Source organism: Felis catus, chromosome B2 (genome assembly GCF_018350175.1).
Source record: "Felis catus isolate Fca126 chromosome B2, F.catus_Fca126_mat1.0, whole genome shotgun sequence".
In the NCBI taxonomy this organism is placed as follows: Eukaryota; Metazoa; Chordata; class Mammalia; order Carnivora; family Felidae; genus Felis; species Felis catus.
In genome coordinates, this window is record NC_058372.1 from 90,637,017 (window position 1) to 90,655,196 (window position 18,180).

The window sequence follows — 18,180 nt, forward strand, 5'->3', positions numbered from 1 at the left end:
TAAGTAACAAAGCAAACCCTTGTTTGTTAGTGTGCACTTGTTTCATGTAGGTCCCTTTCGTCTTCCAAACCAGATTGTATGCTCTTAGTGGCACAGATTTTGCCCTTTATTTTTCCTAGCCTTGCAGAATTAGTCTGAGTAAAAACTGCAGATTATTATTGTCTAATTCTTAATGATCCAAAACACAGCATTGCTTATTATTATTACATTCTTGGTCATTAGCATTTTTAAAACTTACTTTTAGAGATTATATTTGCTTTTATCTTAAGATGGTATTAATCTTAGTAAAAACAAAAAACAAAAGTCCCAAACCTTTAAAATGTCAATTCAGCCACACAACACTTTTTTCTTAGCTTCTTTTGTCTCATGTTAAGTAAATATATGTTATAGAGGAAGGACGGCTATATACAGAAATCATTTTAACCTGGAAAGAGATTCTCAGCCATGCAAGAACTGTACTCAAGCTCTCTTGAGTGCTTAATAAATATTTGGTCTTATTACTCTGTAGTTCATGTTTGCTTATTCATTGGAAAATTAAAATAAATCCCCTAATTTTCATAATGATTTTATCATACATCAATCTTCTTTGTAACTCTTCTGAGAAAGAGTGGTCAATGAGGCATTCTATAAAGGAAGGTTAAAGGTTTTATGACTTTAATCTGCATATGAAACTCATAATTCCAAATACTTATAGTTTTCTCAGGCTTGTTCTAATGGCTATATATATTTTTATTTACTCTGCCTAATGTAATTTCTAAATAAATTATGAGTTACCATAAGCCTTCTCTAAAATATTTAGATCATAGCAAAACAATTGGTATGCTGTAAATTATATAGTTCTTAAGAGTGTGAATCCTGTAATGTCTGTGTTTGCTTCCTAACTGAATGACCTTAAATGACCTGGCTGAATGACAGTGGGCAAGTTATTTCTTGTTACTCAATTTTCTCATTTATTAAATGTTGGTTATAATAGTACCTATATCATAGGATCCTTATGAGAGTTTGGTTTAACTTCATTTCTAAATATGGATTGTATACAAAATGTCGTCATAGAATTACAGAATTAGAGACAGTAAAATCTATTTCTTCTTTATTGAAAAATGATTGTTCTTATATACCACTTAAGTCAGTATAATTAAAATGTCTAACTTATTATAAGCATGCAAGGGCCTCTTTTTAGAATCAAAAGGAATAAATTAGCTGTCAGTCACTCGGTCTGGAAGCAGAATCAAGAAAACAGCAGAAATCAAGGCTTTCTTTTCTTTTTTCTTTTTCTCTTTCTGTCTTATAGGCAGTGAGGTTTCTCTGCTAAGATACCTCTCTGTGTGCGTCTGCTTCATAATTTCTTTTTGCATATAGACTTCCTCCGCTCCATTTGCTTATAAGCCTAACATAGTTACCCCTACCTTGGTATTGCATATGTATTGGGTCAAATGCCCAACAGAGATTGACAAGAGTTTTTGAGTCCTTGCACTTATCTTGACAGGAATTACAACTGGTCCAGCTCAGGTCAGGTAATTGCCCTCATCCAATCAACTAGGCCAAGGGTGTCAGACAGCCCCTTGCCCACTCAGTAGGGACTGTGGGGCGCACATTTCTTAAAACAAGCATATGCTAAGAGGGAAATTGACTAGGAAGTACCTGACAGATACTTTTTAGAGATGGGCTTGAAAATTTAACAGAAACCATGTGAAAGCAAAGCAAAGAATATCAATTAACAAATTTAGAAAGCTAAATTCTAATCAATTTAGTTTAAGGTTTGGATGACATACATTTTCACTGATCACATTTTGTAATGACAAAAGTGTTTTTTTTTCTTCAACCATTACAGAAATTTTGAACATAAATGTAAGACTATGCTTTTGTCATCACAATTATGACCTTGTACTAATCTCGTTTTTCACTCTGGAGAGCTTCACAAAGTGATACACTTGAAAAATATTTTATCCAACTCTGGGTGAGTAAAAACACTGAAAAAATGCCATAACAAATTGAGAACACATAGGTACCTTAATTAGATATGACCAATTACCTGAATGGTGTTTAGCCAACACTCTGAAAAGGAAATAAACTCAAGACAATGCCACAATTTACCCTACTTCTCAGTAGATGGGCTTTCAGTGTTTCTTCTCAGTGGACCTGTCCATGTGTACCCTTAACCTTACTTTTGGCACATAACTTGGAGAATGATGGCAGTCCTGCCTGCCCCTAGCATCGTATGGCCAGAGCAAGAGTAAAAATGGAGGCCCATGCATCAAATGTCTAAATATTTAAGATTAAAAATGAAGCCAATAAAATATTATATGAAATGAGTTCCTTCCTCTTCCTTTAACAGATGGACTTTCATAATTATCTGAGAGGCCAAATTTGAAGTTATAAATTTCAGACTCTCTGAAGTTCTGTGCTCCAATGAGATGGTCCATCCCTTTCTTTTCCTACCTCTGTTTCTGTGAAGGACTTACACACACACATGTGACTGACTTGCCCCAGTAAGTTATTAGCATACCTTCTACAATCAGCCACTCTTGGCCACTTTCCAGTCTATGGTGTGCACACCTGCAGGACAATCTACCCCTAGGAGAATGGAACTGAGGAGGAGACATTTGCAAAGTTCAGATCAGTGGCCTCTCTTCTCTGTGCCTAAAGATAGTCGTGGCTGGTGAAAAGAAGGGTGTATATGTATGGGTTATGATTCCACGCGTCAGTAAGCTTTCATGATTGAATGAAGATAAAAAGGATATTTTTATAAAGTGGGAGGTTTATGCCATCAACCAAGAAAGGCCAGAAAACATTAATTCTAAACAAAGGAGCTTTTACTTTTTATTTAATAAATGTGAAATTTAGAAAAATATTCAAAAAGCTATTTCTGAAAGAAGTCTGAAGCACATGAAGTACAATTGTATTTATTGATATCAATATTTTAAAAAAGAATGAATAAGTGAGAAGATATAAGAAGTTGTCTGGTGTTTCATCTTTATATAACATGAGACTCATTCAGATTTTATATAGATGAAAATGCACTCAAGAATTTTGAAGAAGGGGGTGCCTGGGTGGCTCAGTCGGTTGAGTAGCCGACTTCAGCTTGGGTCATGGTCTCATGGTTCATGGGTTCAGGCCCCACGTTGGGCTCTGTGCTGACAGCTTGGAGGCTGGAGCCTGCTTTGGATTCTGTGTCTCCCTCTCTCTCTCTGCCCCTTCACTGCTTGTGCACTATGTCTCGAAATAAATAAACATTAAAAAAAATTTCTTTAAAAAAAGAATTTTGAAGAGGAATGACAAGATTAAATGATAAATATTACTTGTTGATAGTAGGTGTCTTTTCAAAATTAAAGAAAAAATAAACATGTTATGGTTGTGTTTATGATTTGGTAGTAACAATAACTACAAATGCAATAAATGTAGTCCTCAATATTTTATAAGGCTTTGAACACTTAAAAATATGTTATAATCTATGTAACCACTTTGTTGAACCAGTATATTCAATGGAATATACATTGGAAATGGTTCTAGTTTTGTTTCCCCAATCACTATCATTATCCTAGATTTCCCTTTTCTGATATTGTTAGCAGGTACCAAAGTTTTCTGGTCTCCTGTAGTCCAAATAAAACTTCAATTTTTCACCCTTCAAAATGTCTCTCCTATTTCTAGCTGACGCGTAATTGTTAGGTAGAAGATCTATGGTGCAGGGTGGGGAGGATGGTCTGTTCTTTCGCTCTTCTTCTTCCTCCTCCTCTTCTTACTCTTGCTCTTACAGCCAGTGAAGAGCAGAATTAGTAGAAAATCACCAACTTTCTACATCCCTGGGACTGTTGTAATCAGATTGTAGATGTCCTTTATGTGATAAGCCTTCAACTGTGGTATTTTCATATTGGTCATTTGTGTGTGGCCTGAAGGCACATTGCATTGTATCTGTTTGTGTCCCCCTCCCCCCAAAATCATGTTAAAATCCTGATACCCAATGTGATGGTATTAGGAGGTGAGGCCTTTGGGAGGTGATTACGTCATGAGAGTGGAACCCTCGTGAATGAGATTAATGATATATATATATATATATATATATATATATATATATAATATTTTATATATTTTGTGTATATATAAAATATCCAGAGAGCTTCCTTGCTTCTTCTGCCATGTGAGGACACAGTGAGAAGATGTTCATGTATGAAGAAGAACGTGGGCTCACACCAGACAATGAATCATCTGGCACCTTGATTTTGGACTTCTAGCCTCCAGAACTATGAGAAGTAAATGCTTGTTGTTTATAAGCAACTCAGTCTATAATATTTTTATTATAGAATCCCAAATGGACTAAGTATCTTTCCCTGAAGCTGAGGTGAATTCCCTTGTTGACCTTTTGTAAGCATTTCCTTGACCCTCAAGCTCTTGCTCTTGACAATACTCCACAGCATCTTAATGCTAGGTACCACCTTGGAATGGTATAACTTAAATATGAGCTTAAGTCTGGTGACTTTGTGGTGTCCACTTGGTTTACAGGAAGCTCTCCATTGCAGCTTCTCTTCTTTCCTTGACGTTATGGTGCTCTAGCCAGATTTTTGTATTCATAGTTCTCCGGGCAGGAAGTAAGCATCAGTCTCTATGTTTAAGAATGTCCTAGTCACTGAGAGGGCTATTGCCAAGTTCTTTCAACATCAGCCTGTGATGGTTAATTTTATGTGTCAGCTTGAGTGGGCCCCAGGTTCCCAGACTAAGCATTGTTTCTCTATGTGTCTGTGGTAGTGTTTCCACATGATAGTAGCACTTGAATTGGTGGGCTTTGTCAATTGCTCTCCCCAATGTGAGTGGATAGCATCCAATCGATTGATGGCCTGATTAGACCAAAAGGCTGAGGAAGGAAGTATTTATCATTTTTTACCTGCTTCACTAATCGAGCTGGGACATCTCATCTTCTTCAGCCTTCAGACTAGAATTTACACTACCAGATTTCCTGGGTTTTCAACTTACGGATAGCGATTGTGGGACTTAGCCTTCATAATGGTGTGAGCCAGTTCCTCATAGTTAATCATATACCTATATATACATATATGTGTATATATATATGTATACATATAATTATGGATATATTGTACATATATGCATACATGTAAATATGTATGTCTATGTATAGATACACATACGGAAAGATTGATCTCCTATTGGTTCTGTTTCTATAGGGAAGCCTAATACACAGCCTCATTATTCTTCACTCTGATGGCAGCCCAGTAGTGGGCATATGAGCATCTGCAATTTAGCAAATGCCCAGCCTAAGACTGAGATGCTAGAAACAGGAAAAATCACTTTTTTTTTATATATGAAATTTATTGACAAATTGGTTTCCATACAACACCCAGTGCTCATCCCAAAGGTGCCCTCCTCAATACCCATCACCCACCCTCTCCTCCCTCCCACCCCCCATCAACCCTCAGTTTGTTCTCAGTTTTTAACAGTCTCTTATGCTTTGGCTCTCTCCCACTCTAACCTGTTTTTTTTTTTCCTTCCCCTCCCCCATGGGTTCCTGTTAAGTTTCTCAGGGTCCACATAAGAGTGAAACCATATGGTATCTGTCTTTCTCTGTATGGCTTATTTCACTTAGCATCACACTCTCCAGTTCCATCCACGTTGCTACAAAAGGCCATATTTCATTTTTTCTCATTGCCACGTAATATTCCATTGTGTATATAAACCACAATTTCTTTATCCATTCATCAGTTGATGGACATTTAGGCTCTTTCCATAATTTGGCTACTGTTGAGAGTGCTGCTATGAACATTGGGGTACAAGTGGCCCTATGCATCAGTACTCCTGTATCCCTTGGATAAATTCCTAGCAGTGCTATTGCTGGGTCATAGGGTAGGTCTATTTTTAATTTTCTGAGGAACCTCCACACTGCTTTCCAGAGCGGCTGCACCAATTTGCATTCCCACCAACAGTGCAAGAGGGTTCCCGTTTCTCCACATCCTCTCCAGCATCTATAGTCTCCTGATTTGTTCATTTTGGCCACTCTGACTGGCGTGAGGTGATACCTGAGTGTGGTTTTGATTTGTATTTCCCTGATAAGGAGCGACGCTGAACATCTTTTCATGTGCCTGTTGGCTATCTGGATGTCTTCTTTAGAGAAGTGTCTATTCATGTTTTCTGCCCATTTCTTCACTGGGTTATTTGTTTTTCGGGTGTGGAGTTTGGTGAGCTCTTTATAGATTTTGGATGCTAGCCCTTTGTCCGATATGTCATTTGCGAATATCTTTTCCCATTCCGTTGGTTGCCTTTTAGTTTTGTTGGTTGTTTCCTTTGCTGTGCAGAAGCTTTTTAACTTCATGAGGTCCCAGTAATTCACTTTTGCTTTTAATTCCCTTGCCTTTGGGGATGTGTCGAGTAAGAGATTGCTACGGCTGAGGTCAGAGAGGTCTTTTCCTGCTTTCTCCTCTAAGGTTTTGATGGTTTCCTGTCTCACATTTAGGTCCTTTATCCATTTGGAGTTTATTTTTGTGAATGGTGTGAGAAAGTGGTCTAGTTTCAACCTTCTGCATGTTGCTGTCCAGTTCTCCCAGCACCATTTGTTAAAGAGGCTGTCTTTTTTCCATTGGATGTTCTTTCCTGCTTTGTCAAAGATGAGTTGGCCATACGTTTGAGGAAAAATCACTTTCAACAACTTGTCCCTTCTGTTACCTACTTTGATTTTTCACAATGAGTATTGAGGTCTATTGGATTGGTATTATTTTCTCTACTTTACACACGAGTAAATGAATGCTCAGATGTTAAGTGACCAACTCCAATCAGTTTCAGGTTCACTTTGGAGTAAAGCCTTCTTTCTATCTATTTCGAGATTTAAGACTCAACTCTTGGGGTGCCTGGGTGGCTCAGTTGGTTAAGCATCCAACTTCGACTCAGGTCATGATCTCACAGTTCGTGGGTTTGAGCCCCACATCAGGCTCTGTGCTGACAGCTGGAGCCTGCTTTGGATTCTGTGTCTCCCTCTCTCTTTGCCCCTTCCCCACTCATGCTCTGTCTCTCTCTGTCTCTCAAAAATAAATAAAAATATTAAAAAAAAAAAGACTCAACTCTTTATACCCAATTACATACCTTGGATGTCTGTTCACCTCTGGAACCAATATATTTCTTAGATATGTAAGGCTTCAACAAATATAAGAAAAATAAATTCTGAATAACTGATTTAATTAGGGATTTTAAAAATTATTTTTGAAAGTCTTTAAAAAGTTGCTAAGGAGAAAAAAAAAGACCTAATTCAACCCATTTCTATATGCTTCCTACTTAGTTTTCAGAGCTGTGACAGAGCTGTCTTCTTCATTTTGACATAAACACTCTCTCCACAGTCACTAAGAAATTAAGAAAACCTCATTTATTTTTCCAGGGTCCATTAACAAGTCCATATTTTATTTGTCTTCCATCTTCATTTTCGACTGTGCTTTGCTAATAAGAAAAAGCTAACATTTTTTCCAGCAATCAAAATCCATTCACAATACTGATTTCCAATTATTTAAAGAATGAATTGCATTTTGCGATTTTGGCTGGTTTAAAAAGTGGATTCAGTAAATATCTTGCCTGGAAACAGAGATAATAGGTTCATCATGGATATTGTCCCTTAAGTCGGAGTTACACAACAGTAGTTTGTTTAATCCTTTCCTTTCCCTTGCCCCTGGTAATGACATTTCATTAACATTTTAACTTCTTCGGGAAAAAAAAAATATTTCAGCTTAGAGCTTTAATAACCTACCTAGGGTATGCTTTACGTGAGCTTGCATTTTTAAAAAAGAAGCTTCTAACAGGTTCTAATATTAGTTTTAATTTTGAATTCTTAGCAGTGTCTATTGACCCAATGAAAATTTCAATACTGTGTTTCAGCCAGTACTGTGTTTTACCCTAACTGCACAGACTCAGGGTAAAAAACAGAAGATATGTGTACCAGGTTTTACTCTGCTTCCTCAGATATGTTCTTGATCATGGGCATCCCTTAAATCACACTTACTTAGGGAATTTGCCATGTGATACTCCCATTTCCTCTCTGCTGGGTAGGAAGGATACATGCCTCTGTTCTGTACAGCCTTACTGGGCACCAGTCCTTTGGAATTTGGGAATTAAAAATATATTTATAAACTAATGGCCTTTTAGAATTCTTTTGGAAGACTTACTAATTTTTAAAAATTAGCTTTCAAATGAAATATTAACTGAATTTGCTAAATAGCTAAATTAAACATCAATTATGGGGCACCTGGGTGGCTGGTTTAAAAAGTTAAGCGACCGACTTCAGCTCAGGTCATGATCTTGCAGTTCATGAGTTTGAGCCTCGCGTGGGGCTCTGTGCTGACAGCTCAGAGCCTAGAGCCCATTTCAGATTCTGTGTCTCCCTCTCTCTCTGCCCCTCCCCCGCTCACACTCTGTCTCTCTGTCCTTCAAAAATAAATAAACCTTAAAAGAAATTAAAAACAAAAACAAAAACAAACATCAGTGATGTTACAATGCACAACAAACGTGCATTTAACTTTGTCCCCAGGTGAGGAAAGCTGCCTTAGCATTTGACTTGCTGCCTTCGTCACTCATCTTCTCTTTCCTGTTCCACATCTTTCTATGTAAAGTGATTCAGTTTTTACTCAGTGCTCAATTATGTAACTGGGCTTTGCTTCCCTGGGTACAGATGGGCACACGTTCATTTTCCCTTTCTCCTGAAAATGCTCTAGTTATTGGCCTTTTCTTTCTGATCCAATTTTTCTCTCCTTTATTGTTTATACTAAGTGACTCACTGTTTCCCTATAATGCCCTGCAATAGCCACTGCTGCTGCTTCTCTCTGCTCACTCTTTCAGGGCCACTTTTATAGTCTTACCTTATGCCAGGCAGGCTGCAAAGAGATTCTCTGAGCTCTCTGGTTTCCCCTCTGTGCTGCTCAGAGGTCACATACTCTCAGGCCACCTGGCCCATAAGGATAGGGCTCATGTCATCTGTTTCGTAAAGGGGGTATTCTTATTTAGACTATCCACCATTACTTCACCTTTCCTCTGTGGTTTAGGTAGGAGTATATAGCAGTCAGCAGGTGATCAAATTACTTTAAACACTAGTCCAGTCATTATGCTATAGCTATTGAGCTATATTTTCTTCCCTTTTCTCTGAATGACAGACAAGAACTATTTTCTCCCTTTAAGAAACTAAAAATTCTGTAGAGAGTAATCTGGCTGGCAAGAAAGTGCCTCAAATAAAAAAAAATTATAATGCTTTCTGTTCTCCCTATGTGTCTTCATTGTAGCTAGTAAGCAGAATAATGGTGTTATCTTCCAGAACTTTAAAAATTTTAATTACTTATTATCCACCTCATATAAGTTGCTTAAAATCTAGAATTATTGAGGACTTTCTGTAAGGTTAAGTGTGTGTGCAATTCAAACAAAATTTAAATGAAAGCATCAATGACCTCTAATGCCATAATTAGCTTCATTCTTTCATCCAATAAATATTTATGAAGGATTTTTATGTATTTTTTTAGATGCTGAGTATAAAGAAATAGACAAATACTGAATAAAATTGACAAACCTTTTGACTTCAGGTAGTTTAGCTACTAGTTAAGGAAGATAAGCAATAAACAACTTAGTATATAACGTAATGTCAAGTGGTGAAAATGTATAGGAAGAAGAAAAGTTACCTTAATCAAAACTAATAATTTGAGAAAAACTAATAATGTTGAGATAGGGATTTGTTTTTGCAACCTGACTGCCAAAGTACAACTTCTATGGGCTTTTCCTAAGACATGAACACTGTTTTGCCATGTGACTCATAATATAATTTTTAGAGCATAAACTTTATGCTAAAAAAATAACATAGATATATAAAATATAACATTATGCCAAATCCTAAGTGTATATCCCAGAGAAATTTTCTCACTAGTGGTTACACTGCCACTACTCAGATCAAGAAATGGAATATACCAGCAGCTCAGAATCCTCCCTCATGCCTTTCCCTCCTCTTAAGATCCCTTCCCAAAGGCAGGAGATGTTGCCTACTATCTTGACTTCTTTGCCACCAATTAATTCTTCATGTTTTTGAGCTTTAAATAAGTTATATAGTCTGTATTCCTTTTTTGTTTGCTTTTCTTCCTTCATTGAGATTGTCAATATTGTTACTGTGTTTTGAAATAATATTTCATTCTTATTACTAGTTAATATTGCTTTGTATGAAGATATATTATAATTTATTAGTCCAGTCTACTGTTGAAAGACATTTGTATCATTTCCAGTTTGGTGGCATTACAAACAGTGTTGCAATGTACATTCTTATAAATGTCTTTTGATGAGCATACTTTTTAAAGTTTATTTATTTATTTTGAGAGAGAGTAGAGTGTGTGTGTATGAGTGGGGGGAAGGGCAGAGAGAAGAGAGAGAGAACCTCAAGCAGGCTCTTTGGCTGTCAGCACAGAGCCCGATGATAGGCTCCATCTCACAAATGTGAGATCATGACCCGAGCTGAAATCAAGAGTTGGATGCTTAACCAAATGAACCACCCAGGTGCCTAGAGCATTTTTTTTTTTGATGAGCATGTTTTTGCATCTATGTAGTATATATATATATGGGAGTAGAAGTGCTCAATCATAAATTATGCATATATTTAACTTTAGAAGTATTACTAAACAGCGGTTGCACCAATTCCCGTTTTCACAACACTGTATAAAAGTTTGAGTTTTCCAAAACCTCATGAACACTTGGTGTTACCCTTCTTTAACTTTAGCCATGACTATATTATTGTAGTTTTACTTTGCATTTCCATGATGGGTGATGATTTTGAGCACATATTCATGTTTATTGTCCATTTGATACCATATTTTATAAAGTGCCTGTGCAAGTCTTTCGTTCATTTTTAAAATCGGGTTGTAGCGCTTTGTAGGAGTTCTTTATATGTTCTAGCACAAGTTCTTTGTTGGATATATGAAGTGAAACTGTTCTTTTCTCGCGCTGTGGCTTACTTTTTTATTCTCTTAAAGGTGTCCTTTGGGGAAAAAAATCTTAATTTTAATATAGCCCAATTGCTCAATCTTTTATGGTTAGTGATTTCGAGGTCCTATTCACAAAATTTTTGTCAACCTTAATATAATTTCCCATGATATCTTGTAGAAGCTTTCACTTTTGAACTTTACATTTAAACCTAAAATATACTTGGAAGGGACTTGTTTTTGTTTTTGTTTTGATGGTGCAATGTAAAGGTCAGGATTCTTTTTTTTTTTTTTTTCCCCATGCAGGTGTGCCATAGCCCCAGCACCACTGATTAAAAACTGTCCTTTCCTCAATACAGATATTTTGTCTCTCAAGTCCTGGTTGCCTTGTCAGATCTGAACTCAAATTGTATTTCCCCAGAAACTTGAGACCACTGAATGCTCTACTCATCCACTAATTTCTGCTTCTTTTACTCACCAGTCTCTTGTTTCTTGTGCCAAAATCCTTAAAGATTTAGGAAATGCCTCAAAGGGGAAAACTGGAACATAGGATGTCAAGCTCATTCCAATAAGTACTTTGTTTCTTTGGGTGCCAGGACTCCTTTGAAGGAGCAGCAGTGCTGGCTGCTTTGAAGCTTTCCAATACCTCGAAAATTATTTTTAAAAATTATCTGTCTTTTCTAGTTGCTTTTGGTGTTTTGATCTGCTAGTAGCCGTTTTGTCATAGCTAAAGGTAGAAGTTGTAATGGCATTTTCTTCTATGGAAAGAATGATCTAATGACAAATGGTCTTTAATCTAGTGGTTAAAACACACCAGGGTAACATTTTGATTAAATCTTAAACCAGAAAGAAGGATTGGGCAACCTAAGAAAGACTGAAATACTAAGCTAAGAAAAGAGTACGACAGGTCATAATTCTCAAAAATATGATGGACATATTTTTCTACATATATTCTACCAATACTAGAATATTAGGCTACTTTCAAACCAAACCATTAGTGAGAAGAAGCTGACTATGTTGTTAATAACCCAATAAAATTTAACAGACATTTTTGAATGCCTTACAAGAAAGACTTTCACTTTCTTGTTCTTAAACATGAACAACCACTTATGGTCCTTGATTCTATTTCTCCTGTTTTCAATGAGAAAAATCACAGCTTTTTCCTGAAGCAAGTTTGCAGGAGAATGCTTGCTTAAACCTCTGCAAGAAAACCAAGAACTTCCCTACTGTGGAGTGTCCTGACACCAGTTTCAGCAACAAGCTTTTTCAGACCTGTGAAAGACAGATAAAAATAACATCACAATCTTAATGGAGGAAATGTAAGTTTGAGAGGAAATTGAGTAGGACAGCTGTAATAGTTTCTATACAATGGAATATTAGAGGCTTACCTAATAGAAAACTAGAAAATAAAGTATAATGATGTACATCAGGACCCGCTTTCATTCTACCCGGATGATCTTACCCTCTTCCCTTTGTGGCCGCATGCCCTATAGGATTTGGGACTAAGAGGAACTATGCATTCCCAACAAGTTACCTAATTATGGTATTTCTCTATGTACTCTTTAAAAATATATTTAAAAGCTGTTTTGTATAGCCAGAGACTGAGATGCAAAGGCATCTAAACCTATTAGGAGGTCATCTAACAAACGTGTTAATGCAAAGAGGTTTTCTAGGTAGGTGACTCAAGGTGATGATAGTTCATGAAGGACGGAGGACTCAGTCTGGGAGGATTAGGGAAGGAATTTTCAAGTGAATAGAAAATTAGGCATACTTTTCTAACCTACAATATCTTTTGACTTTGTTACACAAGCATCTATTGAGCACTTGCTACGTACCAGATATTGCATTGGGTGCTGAATACAACAATTATGGCTGGTCTTGCCTTAAAGAAGGGTTTCTTAACCTCAACACTGCTGAAATTTTGGGCCAGATATTTCTTTCTAGTGGGAAGCTGTCCTGTGCACTGTAAAATGTTTAGCAGCATCATAGACCTATGCTTACTACATGCCAGTAGCACCACTCTGCCAGCTGTGAGAGCTCAAAGTATCTCCAGATATTACCAAGTGTTCCCTGGCAGGCAAAATCACTCTCATTTTAAAATCATTGCCTTAAAGAAATTTAAATCTAGTGGGACACACTGATTAAATAGATAATTCAAATAATACTAGAAGTGTGGTGAATGAGTAACGCTTTGAGAGGAAAGAAGATGGATACTTAGCTAAGTTTTAGATCCAGAATGGGGTGCAGAGGGGGTTATTGGAGAAATCTGGATTGATTTTGAAGTACTGTTGACCCTTAAATAACACAGATTTGAACTGTGCAGATCCACTTATGTGTGGATTTTTTTTTTCCTGCAGAAAGCTTTCTTGTTTGCATTTGGCCCAGGGCTTGGGAGAAGGTGCCAGGTGGTTAAAAAGCTGCTTAGTGGCTGCTGGGAGAGGGTTAGACAAAAGCCTTGACACCAGGGGGATGCCAAATGGGACTGCTGGGCTCTGGAGATGCCTAATACTGCTTACAGGTGAGAATTTTAAAGAGATACTCACCCAGCCCAGCTTGGGGGCCAGCTAGCTGGTGGAGATTAGTCAAGTAGTCACCATCCTCTTGATGAATGTCACCTCTTTATCTAGGAAGTAGGTCTCTAGAAAGTCACAGATATGAGGTTGTCACAGGCAGAACCCGGGGCATGCAGCTCCAAAAGGGCCTGGTTGAGGTCCTTCTCTTGGACCATGGTGAATTCCATGGCTTCTGGGGTTTTACCCACTTATCTTGGGACAGCTTCTGTGCATCCTGGAAGAGGGTGCAGTTGCCACTTTGATTTTCGTTGGTGCCTTCCTGCTTCTCCTCAGCCAACTCTGGAAGTGGCCAATGCCCTCCAGAGTCACATTGCCACTGTGGAAATAGAAGCAGAGAAAGGTAGGTGTAGGAGGCCTGCAGATGCATGCTGATCAGTGGTTAATGGCGGCCTGAATTCACCCCAGTGGAATAATTCTGAGGCATCTGAGAGCTCATGGTTGATCGGCAATAAGGAGCTAAGTTCAAAAAATGGTGTTGGCTGGTCCTGAGGCAGATGATGGCTCAGAAGATGGTTCCAAAAGTTGCAAATGGGAAAGGTGTTGAATGATGGTAGGAGGCTGGAAGAAGGGATATCCCTAAGTCTATTCCATTTGAAAACTGTTGAAGCAAGAGGCAGATTCCTGGAACTACTGAGAGCACTGCCAATACACAGAGTTTTTATTAGTATAGTACTATAATTGTATTTTCTCTTCCTTATAATTTTCTTAATAACATTTTCTTTTCTTTACCTTATGTTATTGTAAGAACACAGTATATAATACATATAACATACAAAATGTATGTTAATTGACTTTATGTTATTCGTAAGTCTTCTGATCAACAATAGGCTATTAGTAGCTAAGTTTTTGGGAAGTCAAAAGTTATGCACAGAATTTTAGGGTCTGGTGCCCTTAACCCTGGCGTTGTTCAAAGGTCAACTGTGTAAGTGGGATTTAGCTCCTTTACAAGTGAGAGTTAGTAAGTATGTGTAGCAAGAAGTGGCATGAGATCTGAAATCAGATTGTCTACGTCCAAACCCCAGTTCTACCATTACTAGTGTGGTGAGTTTGGATAAGTTACTTTCCTTCCTAATATTCCCTCAGAGGAAACTTAGAGTACCTCTTTCAAAGGTTGGTGTACAAGTAGAATCAGGGAAATGTGACATGTTTAGATCAATGTCTGCATGTAATAAGCATTCAATAGATACTGTATACCAGAATTGTTGTTGATGTCTTTGTTGCTAATAATTTTGCAGTAATTGCCTCATTAGGTTTTTCCTGACCCCTGTTGTTGCATTGAAGTCAAAAGTATGCAGATATCAGTCCTCCAGTTCAAAGTTACATAGTCATATTTGGGGGTGTACCTGGGGGTGTGCTTAGGTTCTCAGCTGCATGAACTTTCCAACGAAAGCCATTTAGAAAGGAGCATTTTCCACAGCCTTGAATTGAGCATCCCGGCTCTGTGAAAGAATCCTGTGAAAGTAACTGAAGAGGTTTTAGATGCTCATTTTAAAGAAATGCTGTGTTATTTTTCCTGTGTACTCCTAAAATAGACACGTTAAGGAAGCAGTCTAAGGAATCTGAAAATTGCTAAAGAATGCCTGAACATCAAATTGAAAGGAAACTTTCAGAGACTCAGCAAGCACATGTACTGATGAGAGAGACTTAACCATAGTCTTTAGGACCTCTATAATCCTTAGCCAGACGATATCCATACTGTACGCACTTACCCAAACAAGCCTTCTGAGTAATTCTGACTTTGTGGCTTTTAACTGAAATGTGGCCAATTACTGTTAGAGACCAAAGACCTATCTCCCTTTGGTGACTAAGATCTATAAATTTTCCCCACACGCAGTTTTATACCCGGGAGCTACCCCCCTTCATTGTCTATTTATAGTTCTTAGACTACTATTTTACTACTGTCTATAGATAGTATACCATAGATAGTAGAAAATAGTATAAGTATACTATCTATAGACGTAGTAAAGTAGGTGAATTTTTCCAATAAATGGTGTGCCTTTATTAAATATAATCCATTATGGAAATGATCTTCATCAGTGTGCATATAATTCCCATTGATGAGTTCTGGTGGTCAATGACTCTGAAAGATTGGACATTCTTGCAGTGGGTTGTTCCTGTTTATCTCATGGTCTAATGAAGTTTTTGGAAGAGCTACATTATTTTAATGAAAGGGGACAGACACATTAATTAAGTATTTTAGATATTAACACTATTATTCTATGATATAACAAACAGGATTGCCCAGATATAACCCTGGAAGATAAAAAAGGGCTGAATCCAAACTCAGTTCCTATGATTACTTTCCCAAGGGAATTATGACTTTCTATCCCCAGTTGGAGGGGCTGCAATTTCCTATGAGCTCAAGGTCCCCAGGAACTGGCTTTCCTAAACAACTCCTGTATATAGCTAACAACCCCAGACTTTTCAACTTTAGGTCTGTGCTGTTCAAAATAGTAGCCATTAGCTACACATGGCTGTAAAGCATTTGAAATGAGGCTAGTCTGAATTGAGATTGCTGAAAGTCTAAATATGCACTGTATTTCATAGAGTTTGTAAGAAAAAATGTAAAATACCTCAATAATAATTTATTTTCTATTGGTCACATGCTGAAATAGTAGTATTTTGTTATCAAGTTAAATAAAATCGACTATTACAATTAATTTTATCTGTTTTATTCAATGTGGCCACTAGGCAATTTAAAATTATATGTGTGGTATGCACTAAATTTTAATTGGATAGTGGTGCTCTAAGCAATCTGTTTACTTTTTTTTTTTTTTTTTTTTTTTTTTTTTACCAATAATATTGCTCTTACCTTGTCCTAGAGGACCCAGAGTACATCTTCAGCAGAGAGCGTTGGTGTTGGCACAGCTTTCTAATGAGATTTGTGTCTTTTCTTGTGGATCATCTTCATTCTTTCAAATTTCTCATCTCTTTTCTTCCCCTTTATTTCTTTTCATCTTTTTAAAAGAAAGTAGATTGAAACTAGTCTTTATTCTAGAGCCAGTTTAGTTCTGTTGCTAAGTCATGACCCTTCTGGAATCTTACTGAATGCTCTGGATAATCAGAAGAGCTCCTTAACCGTGACTGGTTGGAACTCGAATGTCTCCCAACCCTGCATGAGCTTTGGAATGGCTCAGCTGGTTCTTGATAGTTTTTGCCTGTTCTTGTCCACTCTTACCCTATCTATATACAGCTTGTTGTTTAGCAGCCCATTCAAGAGATCCTATGCAGATTTCTGGATCTCTTTTTCTGCATATCTTACTTTTCTATGGTACTTTGTCCCACTACTGCCAGCAACCTCAGTTGCCTCAAACTCTGATTTCTAGTTCCTCAATTCAGTCAGACATCCATATTCTGTTTGGTTAAATCCTTCCATGTTGTAATCTTGAAAATGACTCCATATGGAAATCCAGGGATAGTAGTTCCTACTCATTTATTTTCCTTTTCTCAGGGATCACAGTGTAGTGCCGCTTTTTATTCTAATGCCTTAAAATCGTTATTTCGTATCATTTGTCCAGTTTTCTAGCTCTTTAAAGTAGCAGGGAAAGTTCTGTATGTATCTGAAGCAAAAGTTCAATTAAGAATTTTAATTCATTTATTTTCCTGTCAATTCTTAACTATGTACTCTTTTATTTTTCTTTAGAATTGACACACATTTTACAACATGCATTCTTGATTTGTAAACTGTAGTAGTATTGTTTTATCACTACCTGGACAATGCAAGAAACTTGGAACATTTTATTTAACATCCCCTAGATTTTTGTGTTATTTTTGCCCTATCTTTATATGTGATATATGTTTATACATGTTTGTATATATAATCTCAAGACATAAGTTTTGTTTAATTCTGTTTTTATTTAGATTTACCTCCACATTTATCCTTTCTATCAGTTCTCATTTCCATGCTTCCATCCACTTATTTTTCTGCCTGAAAACCCTATTTGGTGTGTCTTTTAGTATAGGTCTAGTAGAGTGTAATTCCCTCAGCTTTTATTTATTTGATCACGTTTTTATTTCATCTTCATTTTTGAGCAACTATTTAGCTGGAAATAGAATTCTAGGTTGGCAGGGGGTCCCCCCCCCCCAACATTTTGTAGATATTTTTTAGTTTCTATTGTTTGTTTGTTTAGAAGTCAGCTCTCAATCTTATTGTTGAATCTTTGGAAGTAATGTGTTCTGTTCTCTCTAGTTTTTAAGATTGACTTCATCTTTTGTTTTCTACATTTTGCTACAGTATGTCTAGATGTGGTTTTCTTTGCATTTATACTGCTCAGGAATTACAGTACATCTTATATCTGTAGCTTAATATTTTTCATTAGTTTTAGAAGATTATTGGTTAGGGGCACCTGTGTGGCTCAGTAGGTTAAGCATCCAACTTTGGCTCAGGTCATGATCTTGCATTCATGAGTTCAAGCCCTGTGTCGGGCTCTGTGCTGACAGCTCAGAGCCTGGAGCCTTCTTCAGATTCTGTGTCTCCCTCTCTCTCTGCCCCTCCCCCACTTGCACTATCTCTCAAATATAATAAATAAACATTAAAAAATTTTTAAAAAGGATTTTTGGCCATTAGCTATTGAATTATTGCTTTTGTTCCATTCCTCACTCCTTTCATGCTGAAACTTCAAGGTATGTTAGACATTTTTTCCAAGCCCCAAATGTTCCTTGGGCAGTTTCTATATTTTCCA